We start from the raw sequence: 17,845 nt of genomic DNA, 5'->3' as shown, positions 1-17,845 counted from the left end.
TCATGGAAATGTGGAAGGACCAGAGGGTAGGGGAGGGCCTGGACTTGGCAGAACTCGGGGGTCCCACCGGAGAGCCATGGACACTGAGAGGGTTGTCCCCTGGGAGCCCAAATGGCCCCCTGTGACCCGGGCAGCCTTTGACCTCTCCCTGCATCTCCTCACCCTGGATTCCTCACTCGCTGACACTGTGCATCCCAGGCTCTGGCTGTGGGGCGGCAGAGGCTCCGAGGGCTTTGAATTTCTTCTGCGAAAGGTCCCTACCTCTAAAAAGCTGGAGGTTCCCCAGCAGTCTGGGAGCTCTGGTGCCCATGCACCCCCACCCTGGCGAGAGAACTCAGAGGGAAGAGAGAAGGCTGGCGGGTGTCAGGGCGAGGGCATCTCTGGAGGGCCTGGTGGACCCCGAGTCACCTGGAAGGCCTCCCCTTCTGGGAAATCTCCCTTCCACAGGCACAAGGAGGTGGCGTTGCTGCCAGCACGCTGGGGCTCCAAGAATGGCATTCATTCATTCACTCATTCATTTCTGCCTGTGTTCGTCATTGCTGGCGTTATTATTTTATGATGTGGTGAGCACTCGGCCCGCATCATCTCACTTCATTCCGTAACGGCCTTTTGGCATTGTTTCAAGTGACCACGTTTTACGGATGAGCAAGACTGAATAACCTGTCCGTGGTCACCCAGCCGGGGAGTAACGAATGTATTCAAGTTCAGACCCAGGCCCACCGGATTCCAAAGTCTGACCCCAGCTAGCACTAGGGGGCAGTATCTCCCAGGGATTAATGGGTCCGGGCCACCACACAGCTCTGCCACTTACGGGCTGCGTTGTCTTGGGCGAGGCTTCGCCACTCCGTGTGGGGGTTTCCTCACCTGTCAAAGGAGGGATAACCATGGTCCTACCTCTCTAGGGACTGACGTGTCAACTGAATGGATACATGTCCGGCATTCAGAACAGTGACGGGCCACCCGTGATTATTACAGGCATTCACAGGTATCAGCTCTTTCCTCCTGCTCTGTCTGCCTCCTTATGCTGTGATGCCCGTATTTCTGGAGGATATCAAGAAAAAGTTGATAAAAAGTTGAAAAAAAATCAAAGTCCTGGCTCTAAGGGAGCTCAGTGTCTAGGTCATTAAAATCACTTGGGACTCTTTTGAAACACTCCCAATGCCCAGGCTGCACCCCAAGCTCAAATAAGAAGCCCTGAGTTTGGCTGGGGCTGTGGCATCAGACTTTTAAAGCTTGATGGTGATTCTGATAGACAGCTCACTCCGAAAGGGCGGGACCGGTTCCTGAGCCGGTCATCTCTTCGCTCCTTCAATCACTGCTTCGCTCCTTCAATCACACCAAAGCTATACTGCTCTATCCAGTTTGCATTAAGACTGGTATCTATCTCCACCACTGAAAATGTAAGTTCCTGGAGGGCAGGGACTTTGTCTCTTGTTCACCATGTTTCCCAGCCTCTGGCCCACAGTCCGTCCTCGGACCGTTGGGATGAATTGTGTGGCTCAGATACGGCAAGGTGGTCACCGTACTTACTAATCGTTGCTATGGCCTCATCGATGCAGTTCTAGAACCTTCACGCCTGCCCTTCCCCAGCACTGACCCTCTTTTATTCATCCCTGCACCCCGGAACTTGGCAGAGGGAGCTCTATAGACTCTCATAAAAGAGTTCTAGGACTCTTATGTTTTGAGCGAGTGCTCAAAACCTATCCTCTGGCCTGGATTCACACTAGCTCTGCCAGGCCACGTGCTCTTTTTCTTCCACTGAGGCGCCTGGAGGTCAAAGACGTGAAATGACGTGTGCAAGGCCACGTGGCACTCCTGTGGACTCTCTCAGGGACCAGGACGAGATGCTCCTAACTCTGACTGTGGCCTCATCCCTTGGCCTTTTCCTTACTGCTGCCTGCCTCTCTCCCATGGCTGGACCCCAGGACCCCGCTCCTCTCTGAAACTGGTCACAGTGAGAGAACTCACCATGGAAATCGGCAAATCGGCCCCTCTCACCCCTCCGCCCGCTGAAAAAAGAGCTGGCTGTTCATTTTCGCCATGGGACACCCAGCCTGGCACCCTGAGCCCACCTGCCCATGTCTTGAGCTTACAGCCCTCAAGGGTGGCCCAGATGCCCAATCATTATTCATTTTTTGAGCCACAGAGACAGAGTGTGAGTGGGGGAGGGGCGGAGGGAGAGGGAGACACAGAATCCGAAGCAGGCTCCAGGCTCCGAGCTGTCAGCCCAGAGCCCAACGCAGGGCTCGAACTCCTGGACCGTGAGATCATGACCTGAGCTGAAGTTGGACGCTTAACCGAATGAGCCACCCAGGCGTCCTCCCAAGAGCTAACGTTTAAAGAGCACTTACTGTGTGCTTTCCACGTATCAGCTCATTTAATCCTTACACGAGTCCATTCTACAGACGAGAATAAGGAGGCGCAGAGAGATTCGACCACTTGCCCCACATCACACGGTGGGGAAGCAGAACTGGTCGTAGAGGCTCTGTGACCTCTCTGGGAAGCAGCAAGAAGCACATCAGATTTCAAATTTTAAAAACATGATGTTGAGTCCTGGTTCTGTCACCCCCTTGTGACTTCACTCTGCAGGCCCCAGCTTCCTTCCTCATTCATAAAACAGGATGACCAACACGTGCACTGCGCATTAATAGGCTTGTTTCAGGGTCAAAAGATATCATGGGTGTAAAAGGGCTTCAAAGGCCGTAAAGGGCTGAGGACATGAGTGGATGATTAGCATATGGTTCTCCTTTCCCATTTTCATGTTCTCTCTGGCTTCTCGGAAGGGTTCTCTGCCTCAGTGGGCCCAGTGCGTGTGGTGCCCAGTAAGCTCCTTCTCGGAGGCGGAGGTGCTCGGGGAGTGACTTCTCCTCCTTTATTCTCTGCTGGGCCCCTATTTCCCAGGCTTTTCAGGGAGACTCATCACCTGTCCTCTCTCCCACGACCATCGAGCACAGTCTCGGAGGGCGGAGGGTTCACTCCAGCAGGCACTTAACCTCACATCAAGACCAGCCCTGGAATGAAGTCCACGAGCACATCTTAGACATTATGGTAGAAACCAGTTGGAAATTATAATTTGTTTTATAGAAACTGGCATAAGGAAACTTTCCAGAAACACATCTACTTTTGTGAAACAAGGCAATAAATCCTGGTCTTTGAAAAAAAATCATTTATTTGTCTTTTAAAAGTCATTTTTAATATATTTCATATTTTTTTTTCATGAAAATACATCACTTTCTTGGAAATACAACTTACAATAAAGCGCACGGATCTTAAGTGTATGGACTGATGACTTTCCACATGTGTTCACGCACATAATCACCACTCAGACCAAGGCCCAGGACCCACTTCTAGCACCCGGGAGGGCTCCCTCATGTCCCGCCCCCAGGCAATGCCTGCTCCCACAGTATTGATTTATTTTTGGTACAAAATTCAAAAGGGGCAAAGGATAAGTTGAAAAATCTCCCTTCTATCCTGCAGTCAGATACCCATTTTTTACCCTAAGAGTCGCTATTACTGGCTTCTTACAGATATCCCCAAAGAAAGGAGACAGGTGTACCCACGCACAAACACACACAGTTATGTTATATTGTGTTATGTTACGTTACAGTATATATATTCTCTCTCTCTCCTTTATACAAAAAAAGCACTTGACTATGCAATTGTCCTGTTCTTTATGTTTTTTAACTTAATACATCTTAAAGCACTGGAATCATTTTAACAATCGGCAGTATCTTTACCAAAACGCTGCCCCTTACAAACACTTGGTTTACATAAAATCCAAATTTTATTACCAAATAATTCTTAAAAATGTTTTTTAATGTTTATTTTTGAGAGAGAGAGAGAGAGAGAGACGGAGTGCAAGTGGGGGAGAGACAGAGAGAGAGGGAGACAGAATCAGAAGCAGGCTCCAGGCTGTCAGCACAGAACCCGAGGTGGGGTTCGAATTCACTAAACCGCAAGATCATGACCAGAGCCAATGTCGGGCGCTTAACCGACTGAGCCGCCCAGGTGCCCCTATTATCAAATAATTCTATGCTCTGCCTTACAGCTCTCTGAGGGTCCTTAGGCAGCTAGTCCTGCTACTACATCAAAAAATACGATTCGGGGCGCTCCTGGGTGGCTCCGTCGGTTGAGTGTCCAACTCCAGCCCAGGTCATGATCTTGTGGTTCGTGAGTTCGAGCCCCGCGTCAGGCTCTGTGCTGACAGCTCGGAGCCTGGAGCCTGCTTCGGATTCTGTGTCTCCCCATCTCTTGGCCCCTCCCCTGCTCATTCTCTGTCTCTCTCTGTCCCTCAATAATAAACTAATGTTTAAAAAGTTTAAAAGGTATTTCTTTAAAAAAAATGATTCAATTAGGCAAATATGATTCATGTAACTTTTCACAGCCTACCCAAACCATCCTGGGTTTGTATATTGGTCTTATTGGTATTATCTTTTCCTTTTGTAGCCCTTATCAACGACAATATCATACGTTTATATTCTCAATAATTCATGAGTTCTTTTTTTTTTTTTTAAAGTCTAGTTGTACTTTATTGAGAAGTTAAAGAGCACAAAATAGAATGCAATGCAGGGATTTTTAAGAACAACAGAAACATAGAACTGAATATGTCTCTTAGAATCCATTGGCTGCACAAGATTTTCTATTGACTTTTTTTCCCCTTAGACTCTGGACTGCCGTTTAGTTATAGGAGTCAGTGTCTTCTTACTTGATTGAGATTCCTTTTCTTTTTTTTTTAATATAATTTATTGTCAAGTTAGCTTACAGTGTGCACAGTGTGCTCGTGGCTTTGGGAGTAGATCCCTATGATTCATCACTTACATACAACACCCAGTGCCCATCCCAACAAGTGCCCTCCTCAATGCCCATCACCCATTTTCTCCTCTCCCCCGCCCCTCCCCTATCAACCCTCAGTTTGTTCTCTGTATTTACGAGTCTCTTATGGTTTGCCTCCCTCTCTGTTTGAAACTATTTTTTCCCCTTCCCTTCCCCCACGGTCTTCTGTTAAGTTTCTCAAATTCCACATGTGCGTGAAAACATGTATCTGTCTTTCTCTGACTGATTTATTTCACTTAGCATCATACCCTCCAGTTCCACCCACGCTGTTGCAAATGGCAGGATTTCGTTCTTTCTCGTTGCCAAGTAGTATTCCATTGTGTATATAAACCACATCTTCTTTATCCATTCATCAGTGGATGGACATTTGGGCTCTTTCCGTAATTTGGTTATTGTTGACAGCGCTGTTAATAAACATTGGGGTACATGTGCCCCTATGCATCAGCACTCCTGTATCCTTTGGATAAATTCCTAGCAGTGCTATTGCTGGGTCATAGGGTAATTCTATTTTTAGTTTTTTGAGGAACCTCCACACTGTTTTCCAGAGCGGCTGCACCAGTTTGCATTCCCACCAACAGTGCAAAAGAGTTAATAATTCATGAGTTCTAAAGGACATGTGTGAGAGACCAAAAAACCAAAACCAAACAAAACACACACACACACACACACACACACACACACCAAGTGACTAAAATGTGGAACACAAATTGTGGAATTTCTCAAAGGCCTGCATTATTGGAGCTTATTAGTTTGGGGTGAATAAAAGGGAAAAGAAGTATTTTGTACTTTCAGATGCGTTAAGCAGTTTTCCAGGAATTGGTCAAGAGAATCCTCTGGTGGTATATAAACTTCCCCAGGGGAGACAGCAGTTCAGCTAAAGGTGCAGCGGAGGGTGCTGGGCTGGGCTGGGAGTTCCAGGAAGCAGAGTAGGGTGCGGTCAGGAGCAGGAAGGCTAGGAGATAATCCAGGGGTGCCTAGGTCGCCCAGTCAGTTAACCATCTGACTCTTGTTTTTGGCTCAGGTTATGAACTCACTGTTCAGAGGTTCAAGCCCTTCATTGGGCCCTGGGCTGACAGCACGGAGCCTGCTTGAGGTTCTCTGTCTCCCTCTTTCTCTGCCCCTCTCCTGCTCACACACTCTCTCAAAAATAAAGAAATAAACGTTAAAAAAAAAGTTTAAAAGATAATCCAAATCAAAGTCTTCAGATGCAGCAGCAAGGCCAAAGAGCATACACAGGGCCCCAAACCAAAGACACAGCCAATGGGCAGAGCTTTGGAGCTGGACTGGCTGAGCACGGAGTTAGAAACAAGTTGGCAGGCACCAGATTGTTGCCAAGAGTGAGGCCATAGCTCATTGGTCTCTAGGTGCATGTGTGGGACATGCTGACCCACCGTATGGACTTTGTGGAGCATTGTTACAATAACGGCCCCCAACGGAATTAGCCCCACCCCTGTCTTTTGGAATGTTTCTAGTATCATGTGAAGAAGCCCAGCATGAAAGACCCCAGGGAGAGAAAGGTTTAGGCATCCCAGCCCAGCAGGTCTAGACTACCCAAGTGAGCTGAGCAGTAAGCAGACTGCAGCTACACGAATAAGACCAGAAGAAGAACCACCCAGCCAACTCACAGACCTGCAAGAAAGTCATTCAGTTTTGGGATGGTTTGTTACACAGCATCAGATAGCTTATACATCCCTTTACCCTATGAATTTACTATGTGAGTCTACAAAGGGTCTCTCGTGTTAGGCAAACTCAGAATTGTGAGACCCAGAATTACAAGTATCTTATGTGTTAATAATTATGTTCATCTTCCCATGTACTATTTAATTTAATGTCATGACAATCCAGTGAGGAAGAGGAAGAATGAATGTGCCATATTTTCATTAAACGTGTGAGGAGACTGAGGCACAGAAAGATATATTACTGTCCCAGGATTACTCAGCAAGTCAGTAGGGATACTATTATGGACTGAATTGTGTCCCCCCACTGCCAAATTCCTTTTTTGAAACCCTAATCCCCCCATGTGACTGTATTTGGAAACAGGGCTTTTAAAGAGCTAATTAAAATTAAATGAGGTCATAAGAGTGAGCCCTGAGGGCACCTGGGTGGTTCAGTCTGTTGAGCATCCAACTCCTGATTATGGCTTAAGTCATGATCCCAGGGTTGTGGGATCAAGCCCCACACCGGGCTCCACACTAAGTGGAGGAGCCCGCTTGAGATTCTCTCTCTCTCTCTCTCTCTCTCTCTCTCTCCTCTCTCCCTCCCTCCCTCTGTCCGTCTGCCCCTCTCTCCCACTCGTGCATGCATTCTCTCTCTCTGTCTCTAAAAAATAAATAAAAAATTAAAAAAGTGAGCCCCAATCCAATAGAACTTATAAAAAGAGGAAGAGACATCAGGGATGATATACGCAGGGAATAAGTCAAGGGAGGACATAGAGAGAAGTTGACTGCAAGTCAAGGAGGGGGGCCTCAAGAGAAACCAAGCCCTGCTGACACCTTAATCACAGACTCACAGGCTCCAGAACTATGAGAAAATAAACTTAGGTTGTTATGGCAGCCCCAACAGATAGCGATGCTCAAAATTAGGTCTTTCACTTTCTTAATAAGAATATTTTACAACAATGAGGTACCATTTCTTACATATCAAATTGGCAAAGATTTTTAAAAGATAAGCTATGTAGTCGTAAGGATGTGAAGAAATGGGCTTTCCCAAACGCCACTGGTGGGAGGCCAAATTGGTACAACTTTCCAGAGGGAACATGGTAATCCATATCAAAGGTCTTTAAAATGTATTCACCAACACTTTTTTTGTAATAGCAAAATATTGGAAATGGTGTATGGCAGATTATATTTTCTGAAGATGGAAGCACTGATCCCATTTCCTCTGGAACCCGGACAAACCTATGTAGTTGCCATAACCAATAGAATACAATAGAATACAGTGAAAGGGTGTGACTTCACAAGGCTAGGTTGTAAAAGGCATTGCAGCTTCCACCTTGGCTCCTTGGCCAGACTCACATTGCGAAAGTCAGCTGCCATGTCACCAGGATGCGCTAAGCAGCTCCTTAGAAAGGTCCATCCTTAGAGGAACTGAGGCAGCCAGCCCTCAGCTGGAACTACTTTGCCGGTTACATGAGTGAGTAACTTCAGAAATGGACCTTCCTTCAGAGGACTGCAGCCCCAGCCAACATCTGACCGTGGCCTCCTGAAAGACCGCAAGTGAGAACCATCCAGCTCAGTCCTTCTCAAAGTTCTGATCGACAGAAAACCTAAGAGAAAATAAATTTTTATTGTCTTTTGTCGCTATGTTTTGGGGTGATTTGTTATACAGCCACATATAATTAATACAACAACCTATATGTCCATCAAGAGGGGACTTGATTATAGCACATGCCTACAATGAAATACTACTCGGTTGTTTAAAAAAAATGAAGAAGCCCCCTTTTTTAAAAAAAAAATTTTAATGTTTATTTATTTTTGAGAGGGAGAGAGAGAGCGTGAGTGGGGGAGGGGCAGAGATAGAGGGACGCACAGAATCCAAAGCAGGCCCCAGGCTGCTCTGAGCTATCAGCACAGAGCCAGAAGCGTGGCTTGAACTCACGGACCGCGAGATGATGACCTAAGCCCAAGTCAGACCCTTACCTGACTGAGCCACCCAGACACCCTGAAGAAGCTCTTTAGGTACTGACATGGGAAGTCCTCCAAGATAATATGTTAGGTGAAAAATGCAAAGTGCAAAATAGTATATAGAGGATGGTACCATTTGTGAAAAATTCTCTATACATAGAGAATACCTATGTATTCTCTATAGGTGTATACACCTGTATTTTATACTTGTGTGTGTATATATACATACACATATACTATATACATATGTATAATTTATATACATGCAAAATATCTCGAGAACAGAGGTGGGGAAATGCCTTTGAAATTTGAACCTTATGAATATATCAAAAAAAAAAAAGTTTAAAATGTTTAAGTAGTGCTTTCTCTTCAACACAGAAGTTTCACTTCTAGGAATTTATCCTTAGTAAATAATCATGGCAAAGATTTAGCTGTGAGGGTGCTGTCACTTCATTTACTATCGTGAAAATGGTGGGGCTCCTGGCTGGTTCAGTTGGAGGAGCATGTGATTCTTGGTCTTGGGGTCGTGAGTTCAAGCCCCATGTCGGGTGTAGAGGTTGCTTGAAAAAATAAACTTTAATACATGCAAATGGTAAACAACCCAAGTAGTCAGCAATAGGAAGTTTATTGAATAGCTTATGCCACTCTCATACTGTGCCACCATCACAAATGGTGGTGGAGGGGCACCTGGGTAGCTCAGTCGGTTGAGTGTCCAACTCTTGATTTCCAGTTGGTCATAGTCCCAGGGTCGTGGGAGCCTCCCTGCTTAGCTCAGAGCCTGCTTGGGATCCTCTCTCTCTTTCTCTCTCTCTCTCTCTTTCCCTCTGCCCCCTCTGCTGCTTGCATGCTCTCTCTCTGAAAAGAAAAGACAAGAAAAGGAAAGGAAAGGAAAGGAAAGGAAAGGAAAAAGAAAAGAGAAGAGAAGAAAAGAAAAGGAGAGGAAAGGAAAGGAAAGGAAAGAAAAGAAAAAAGAAAAGAAAAGAGAAGAGAAAAGGAAAAAGAAAAGAAAAGAGAAGAGAAGAAAAGAAAAGAAAAAAAAGAGAAGAAGAGAAAAGAAAAGAAAATGGTGCCGGAGAGAACAATTCTGTGCCCGGTGAAGCGATCAGCGATCATGATATAGTAATTGATAAGAAGTTATGAAATGGTACCACTTAATCTTATCTTTAAAGTAAATGTAACCATGCAAACATAGAGGGAGGTGTAGATCAAGACACATGGATAGATACAGATTGAGAAATGTTAACAGTGGTAATCTCTGGGAGGTCTGACTCCTTAATTTTGTTTTCTCCTTTTTCATCTGTGTTTTCAAAAACAAACATGTGTTACTTTCGGAAAAATACAAAGGCTAAAAGTTTGTCTCTCTATTGTTTTTTTTGTAAAGATTCATGGATGATCCTATAAATAGCAGCTCTGGGTAGAGAATTTGCAACTTTGTTTTTTAAAGAGGACAGTTCTTCAAGGGCAAAGATCGCCGGACCTTCATCGGGTAGAGAAAGCAGCCCACCCTGCTAAGAAGTCCTCGAATCTGGTCACGACGTTGACGCCTTCCCAGGCCGCTGGCCAGTGGGGGCCGCATCCGGAAGCTGTCCTCAAACTACTCCTGATCAAAACTGGTAGGCAGAGGAGGTCCCAGGATCTCTAGAGGAAGGTGGTCATCACTGAGCTGTGATCTTGGGACGAGTCTCCAAACTCCATTTCCAGAGTCAGCACATTGAGCACACTGTTTTCACGTCCATCGTAGGTTAAAAATCGCCAAGTGCTGGGGCGCCCGGGTGGCTCAGTCGGTGAAGCATCCGACTCTTAGTTTCCGCGCAGGTCACGATCTCACGGTTTGCGGGTTCGAGCCTCACGTCGGGGCTCCGTGCTGACAGCGCGGAGCCTGCTTGGGATTCTGTCTCTCCTTCTCTCTCTATCCTTCCCCCACGTATGCTCTTTTTCTCTTTCTCTCTCTCTCTCAAAATAAAAAAATAAAGTTTAAAATAAATAAATAAAGAGGCAATCAAGGTAAAATGAGGTCAGATGGGTGGGCCCCAATCCAATACGACTGGTGGTGTCCTTAGAAAACGATGCGATGAGGACACGGATGGGCATGGAGGGAAGCCAACCAACCCCGCTAACACCTCATTCTAAGGGGTGGATGGTAAGAAAATTCTAGCCGCAGGACGGCAAGAAAATTCATTTCTGGTGTTTAAACCACCTGGCGGTGGTACTCTATTACGGCAGCCCTAACAAACCAACACACCAAGTTCCCCAGAGATACACGTTTACGGAAGACGGAGAACATGTCCGTTGTCTGCAGCGAAGACCCTTATCTCCTGGTGACAGCTGTGAGGTGTGGAGCTGACGGGGATTACTGGGGCACCTGCAGCCGCTCAGGTCCACCGCTGTTGGCCGCGCGGTAGCACCCCCCCTTTCCAGCAGGCCCAGAAGTAATCCCAGTGCCCTGCCGGCCCGAGGTGCACCCGGGACCTGGCTGGAGAGATGGCCTCCAGTTCCCCGTCAAGGCTGCAGCCCTGCGTGGAGCGGCAGCCTGGCCCTGAGGCCACAGCACAGTCTCACCAGTCCCCTCTCCAGGGACCACTTGGGACCCTGACAGTCCTTTCGGAGGGGCCCTTCCCAGACCTGCCCACCACCTGTCTGCCCAGAGATTCTGGCTGCTGAAGTTCACCCCACGCTGCCATCAGATCCTGGAAATACGGTTGCTGGTCCGGAGGGAATGCGTGGTCACCACATCCCAGAGACTGCCCTTTGTGGGGCTTTAAAGGCCTCTGGGCATTCTTCCTCTCAAAGGCCACGTCCCTCAGAAGTACTCAGATCCACCCACTGGCCACGTCACGTATCATCTGCATAAACTATAGAAGCTGAGTCGCAATTGTCTAGTTAACCTTTTGTAGACATTTAATCGTTTCGTCTTTATAATATGCTCTTCTTGCTTGGGAGCTAGTAACCGGCCCCCCTGTGGCTCAAGTGTCTCCGTGGATGTTTGAAAAGCTGGCTGGTCCTGGGCACCGTAGTGATTGATGCAGCTGTGGGGGGTCCCTAGGGCCCCTTCTAAGGAGGTCCAGTGGGTACTGGGTGTGCCCGACCCAGGAGGAGCCCCCAGGCACCCTATGTCCAGTCACAATGCCCCAATCTCCTTCCGGGGCTGTAGGGTAAGAGGGCCGCCCTTTTCCAAGCATCTTCCTCCTCTTTAAACTTGTTCCTTGGCGAGCTGGCACCTCCCCTTGCTTCCAGCAGATTTCCCCTGGGCTGGAAAAGCCAAGGGCTAGGAAATCCTTAGCCATCGTGGCATCCAAACCTCCCCCCATTACAGAGATGAGAAAACCGGGGCCCAGAGGAAAGAGAGTCTTCTCCCGGAGCACCCGTGCATTTTTGTGGATCTCGAACGCAGCACTCGGCCCTAGGTTGAGAGGGAGATTTTGAGACTGCTCACACTGTAAGCAGTGTGTTTCCACCCTTCTCTGACCATTGACAATCCCAGGTTTGCTTTCTGCCCAGGTCAGTGTTTTTCTCCCAGCTGTGCTGTGGGTCTCTCTCTCTCAACAGCACCCCGCTGGGACCTTGGGGAAGGCTTTGCCCCAGGTGCTGAGGGTCTGGGGTTGCTAGACACAAAACAGGATGCCCAGTTAAATTTGAATTTCAGAGAAACAACAATTTTTTTTTTTTTTTTTTTTTTTTTTTAGTGTCAGGATATCCCGAATGTTGTTGTTTATCTGAAATTCAAATTTAAGTGGGCCTCCTGTATCTTTATTGATGAAACCTGGCCACCCGCTGAGGGTCCTCTTTCGTTTGAGTCAGGCCCTTCCGCCACCAGCAGCTGTGTGTTTCCTTGTCACACCGCAGCGGCCCTCCAGGCAAATGTTTTTGAACGGAAGAGCATCACGGTTCGGGGGAATCCCCCCACTGTCCCCGTAACGTATGTATTGGCAAAGAGCGATGCCCGTGAGAGGAAAATAAAAGAGGCCACGGGAGTTCCTCCCACCCTGGGGACAGCCCCGGCCATGTTGGCTGTGGGAAGGCAGTTTTACCTGGACGGCTTGCTCTCGACCTCTCAGAGAGGCTCAGGCTGTGATGAGAAGCTTTGCGACACCAGAGGTCAGACCTTCCCAGCCAGCTCCTCTGGGGGTCTGTTACTCTTCCTCCCCACACCACCCCCTTCTGAGAAGAGGTCTACTGGGAGGAATGGGCTCCTGGGCTGTGAGCTGGGCAGGTGGCTCGACTTCAGGGATCATGATTGTGTCTTCGTCAGGGGGTCATTGTGGGTAATACAGGAGGAAATTCATGCAAAACGCTTGGCACACAGTAAGAGCTCCCTATCAATGGTGGCTATTGTTCGAATAATGCGAAGGGCTTTTACTTCACCCCCAAGCCAGGGCGTCTTCGTAAGAAGGCTGCTGTCAGTTCTCTGGGCTCCCGCAGTTTGTCCTTTATGAAACAGGGGGGCCTCCAAAATGGGCACATCCCCTGGACAGGCATCAGCCTTAAGCTGGAGTCAGTTCTTCATCTGGGCTGGATTTTCAGTTGCCCGGCCGGGGCCCCGAGGAGGCAGGGCTCAGAAGAAGTTGGCTTCGAGGGTTGAAGAAATAAGTTTCCTACCCTGGTGTCCCTGAGGGAAGGCAGGCCACAGTTTGTGCCTGACGGTGGGAGCGGCGAGGGGGCTTGGGGTTGTGTCCCTGGAGAGGAAGAAAGGCGGGGCCGTGGGAAAGGGCCTGCGAAACACACGTCCTCGGTTTCCTCTTCTGGAACTTCCGATACCAGGCCCCAACAAATGCACTTTGGTTGGAACCCAGGTGGGAAAGCCCCCGGAGCCAAAGCTCTGTCCCTTTAACATCTGCCTCCGCCGAGCGCCCTGGAGTTGGGACACTCCGGCTTCTTAGAAAGAAACTGAAACCCCTTAGGAGAAACTCTACCACTTCCCCTTCCTCAGTAAGAGGAACTTGGAGTTGCCCTGACAGGAAAGTCTTGGTGGGGTTTCTCGGAAGCTGCCACTGCTTCTCTACTGAGGAAAACCGCAGGCCGGTGGGGGCGGGAGGGGGGGGAGCAGGGGGCCAGGCCAAGGGCCAGGCTGGTGGAGAACCAGCCATTGACAAAGTCACAGCCATCAGATAGGCTCCTGGGGAGCTGGAATATTTTCTCTTGGGCACCACCTGCCAACTTCTCCTTGGCGTCCTCACGCTGCTCCCCTTTCACTCAGCTGCCCAGGCTCTCTCCCCACGGAAGCCACCCCCTCCCCCATGCCACAGGCCTTTTCACCAAAACACCCTGCCTCTGGGCTCTAGATTCCCCACTATACGCGCCACCTGTCAAAACTCATCCCTCTAGTTCTACCCCTCAGAGAGGCACTCTCTAGTAGAGGCATTGGGGGTACCCAGTGGGCATAGGGAGCGACATTCTGGAAGAGGCCATACCCTCTGTGCTGTGTCAGAGAGCCTAGGGAGTGAAGGAAGGACATCTACCAGGCACGCACGGATGCCTGACTTAACAGTGGCTGCTGTTTGCTTCACTCGTTTCTAGACTGGACACAGGCTTCTCTCTGGGGAACGGGGGTGTCTCTTCCCCCCGCCCCGCCCCGGACATGTCTGGGGGCAGTGCTGCAGTAAGAAGAAATAGTACGTAGGCACAGGTCACGTCCTAGGCCCGGCCCCAGGAGAAGCCGAGACACCCTCAGGTCCTCAGCTTTAGTACAAACACATCAGTATGATAGAGCCCCAGAATCTGGCCATAGCGCCCTTGCCGACAACTTTGCATGCTTTCCCGCTGCCTGGAGGGCAGAGCCCAGGCTCTGTGGCCGGTGTATACGGCCCCGTGCTGAGGGCCCTGGCTCTCCTCTCCCGCTTCTCTGAGCTTGGACCTGATGAGCTACAGCCTCCTTCACCCAGCTGTCTCCTGCTCACGCAAGTCCCAGGGGACCACGGATGGCCTAGAGAGGCCCTCCCTGCTCCCAGCCCCAGGCCAGACGGGTTAGGGGCTGCCTCCGTGACCCCACTGGGTGCACCACTCCCAGACTTTATCTACATCACCTTGTGGTTTCTAGTCTCTTGACCATCGCCCAACCCGTAGGATCCTGAGGGGCAGCGACGGTGGGCTTGGCGGATCTCAATGAACATTTGGTGAGGGAGTAAATGAGTGAATTTAATGCTATCTGCCAGGCTGTGTGGCTGAGAGCCCCCGCGTGCCCACAGGCCCAGACATCCACGTGTGGATGTGGACGCCCACGTGCAGTGGGAGGAGACACGTGCATGCCTGTCATGGTGTCCCTGAGATGTGTGTCTGTGGGTCCCTGCCTCTCTGCACCAGCATCATGGATTGTGTCCTTCTGGCCAGCAGGTGGCGCTGCGCCCTTCCTCTGCAGTGTTCATCCGCCCTGACCGGCTCTGGCTGTCATCACCAGAGGGGCCCTCAGCAGGCACAGCAGCCTCCCATATCCCACAGGGGGACCAGGACTGCCTGGGTCTCATGCCGAATCAGTCTGGTCTTCCAACTGAGCAGCCAGGGCTCTGATACCACGGTTCAACCCCCGTGTCCATGGCACTCTGTATGCCCAATGCCAAGCTGGACCTCACAGGACAGCCTGACGTCCAGGCAACGGAAAAGCATAAAGGTTAAAAGAAAAGCATGGGCTCGCACTCCCAGCTCTGGCTCTGGCTGTCTGTATGACCTTGGACGGGTCCCCTACCCTCTCTTAACGCGTTTCTCTGGTAAGTGGGAATCACGGCAATCTGTACAATGAAATAATCAATGTAAAACATGGGCCACCGTGGGGCTGTACCATAAGGCAGTGGCTCTCAAACTGTAACCTCGGAAGGCTTGTTAAAATAGATTGCTGGGCACCCCTTCCAGAGGTTCAGATTCAGTAGGTCTGAGGTGGGACACGTGAATTTGCCTTTCTAATGGGTTCTTGCCATCTGGAGACCACACTCTGAGAACCCCTGGATCATGACCCGATCCTATGATGCTCATAGGCAGTCAGGGGAGACGCACACAGGACAAAAGCATCCAGCCTCTGGTGAGATGAACTAGAAACAGAGGAGAAGGAGGAGCAAATTCTGAGGCCTGCAGGGGCCCAAGGGAGGAGTGTGTGTGTGTGTGTGTGTGTGTGTGTGGCGGGGGGCAAGGGTGACTGGGCAGTAAAGGGGAGGGGGGGTCTCTGGACCTGGCTGTGTTCTCTCCTCCAGCCCCGAGCAGTCACACTGGAGGCGGTGAGCCCAGGGGCCAGCTGCCGGAGAGCAGGACCGCCTGGCTGTCCCTCGAAGGGATGGGTCGATCAGTTCTCTTTTCCCAGCTTGGCCTCTGCTGTGCTTCCTCAGCTTCTGGGAACCCACATTTCCTTTCTCCGTCTTTTTTAAAATACTGCTTTTTAATCAAATTATCATAAAGGCAACGCATGTCCATCTTAGAACATTAATACGATATGAAAAAATTATAAAGAAGAAAATGAAAAGAGCAGTCCAGGGGCGCCCGGGTGGCTCAGTCGGTTAAGTGTCTGACTTCAGCTCAGGTCGTGATCTCATGGTTCGTGGGTTCGAGCCCCGCGTCGGGCTCTGTGCTGACAGCTCAGAACCTGGAGCCTGTTTCTGATTCTGTGTCTCCCTCTCTCTCTGCCCCTCTCCTACTCTCTCTCTCTAAAATAAATGAACATTAAAAAAATTTTAAAAATCATCAGTCCAAGATCCAGTGGCTCAGAGATCATCACTGTCAGTCTATTTCTTTCCTTGTGTATGTGTCTCATGCACAGTATTGTATCCACTTAACATCGCAGCCGATGTGTTGTCCTTTGCCATTGAAAGTCTTAGGGCACGTGATTTTAAGGACAGCACAACAATCTAAGTAGAGGTCTTGATCAAATGCTGCCAACATTTCAAGTGACATCCCCGAGGGAACTTTCTAGAAAGGAACTCGCTGGGTCAAAGAGCATGAAGAGTTTTATTTCTTGTTTATTTATCTTATTGATTTGTATATCTTTTTTGAGCACAAAAAGTTTTAAGACCCTTGATACCTATGGATAAAGCGCTTCCTAACCCCATCGTGCAGGTTGTCCAACCTAAGATGGGAAGGTCATGGAAGCTGCTGGACCCCATTCACAACTTCTGAAATGAATCAAGGCAGGGAGGGAAGAAGGGCCCGGCACTGTCCAACGCTGACACCAGCCCAGGCGGCGCCATGCTCCGTGCCATGCTCCGGACGAAGGATGTGGCACCTCTGTCCAGACACAGCCTGGGCAAGACTGCCCTCCTGTTCTTGGAGCCAGAATCCCTCTTGAACCCTCGCTTTCATACCTAATGTCCAGTCGGCCTGCAAAGGCTGTTGGGGCTACTTTCAGAACATCCTCAATGTGCCCACTTCTCCCCACTCTACCCCTACAACATGACCCAACTCTGCCTGGGTGATCTCAATAGCCTGGCATGGTCTCCCTGCCCACCCCCCACTTCTTGCCTCATTACAGTCTCCTCTCCCCAGCAGCCGGAGAGATCTTTTTAAAACCTAGCCCAAACCAGGTCAATCCTCAGCTCAAAACCCTCCAGTGGCTCCTATCTCACTGGGGGTAAGAGCAAAGACCTTAAATGACCTATAAGGCCTTTAAGGATCTGTGCCTCCCCCACTCCCATGACCTCCCTGACCTTGCCTCATATCGCTCCCTCCCTTCCCTACTCACTCAGCTCCCTAATGTTCCTCTGAACACCCCACGCACACTCCTGCCTCAGGGCCTTTGCACTTGCTGTGCTCTCTGCTTGGTATATTTCCTCAGCTATCCACAGGCCTCCCTTGCCCACATGTCATCTCAAAAAACAACCATCAGCAAATATGACCTATTTTGGAAAGGCCTTCCCTGACCACGCTGTCTAAAATAGCGCCCTGGCCACTCCGTTCCTTTACCCTGTGTCACGTTCCTTCAGGAGTACCTCTCACTTCCTTGATTATCATCTGCTGGCCTCCTAGAAGAAAATCCCCATGAGGGCAGCACTCTCGGCCTATTTTGTTCACTGCTATATCCCCAGCACCTGCTGGACTGCCTGGTGCACAACAGGTACTCAGTGAACAGGTCGAATGGGAAATTGAACGAAAGGTTTCACCATCCGTGTACGTGTGTGTTTTCTCCTCTAGGCTGCTTCTTGCTGCCTCTCAATCGCCAGCTTGCGGGCGGCTCCCAGCACAAAGTACTACCCGTGTCGTGTTGGCCGTGCAAGCGAATGCAGGAGGAGAGGAAGAAACTCCAGGCAGGGCATGAGAGACCCCTGCACCGGGGCTGGGGACCTGGAGTTCCAGATGAGCCCTTGCCACTCAAAATCACTGAGGCCTTGGGCAAGTCACTTCACCTCTTTGGACTTCGGTTTTGTCATCCATAAGACGGGCGGGATGATGCCTGTGCTGCAGGCATCACACGGCTGCTG

Source organism: Acinonyx jubatus, chromosome B2 (genome assembly GCF_027475565.1).
Source record: "Acinonyx jubatus isolate Ajub_Pintada_27869175 chromosome B2, VMU_Ajub_asm_v1.0, whole genome shotgun sequence".
Taxonomy (NCBI): domain Eukaryota; kingdom Metazoa; phylum Chordata; class Mammalia; order Carnivora; family Felidae; genus Acinonyx; species Acinonyx jubatus.
This window is presented reverse-complemented; position numbering follows the sequence as displayed.